We start from the raw sequence: 379 nt of genomic DNA, 5'->3' as shown, positions 1-379 counted from the left end.
GAGAAGAAACAAGCTGGGTTAACGTTTTGAAGCCCTGAAGTTGAGCTTGAAGACTGTTTTCAGAGGCTCTTACATCTCGATGGGTTTTATCTCTTTAGTAAACGCAACTGTGGTTTCTAACAGGTTTCAGCTGTTGATGCCACCCGAGCCTTACCTAAAAAAAAAAAAAAAAAAAAAAAGCTTATTAATGAGGCTGTCTTTTAAAACTAATGCAATCAGTTTTTCAAAAGGACTCCCGCTGACTTCTGCCTGCTTTACCCTGAGCTCCCCCAACGTGGAAGCGCCCGTCTCCCCTCCCCAAGGCCGAGGGAGGGAGCGGCCCCGCCTCCCGCACGTGTGACCCGCGCAGACGCCACTCCAGCCGGGCTGCGGGCTGCGG

The sequence above is a fragment of the Erinaceus europaeus genome, chromosome 16 (assembly GCF_950295315.1).
Source record: "Erinaceus europaeus chromosome 16, mEriEur2.1, whole genome shotgun sequence".
NCBI lineage: Eukaryota > Metazoa > Chordata > Mammalia > Eulipotyphla > Erinaceidae > Erinaceus > Erinaceus europaeus.
This window is presented reverse-complemented; position numbering follows the sequence as displayed.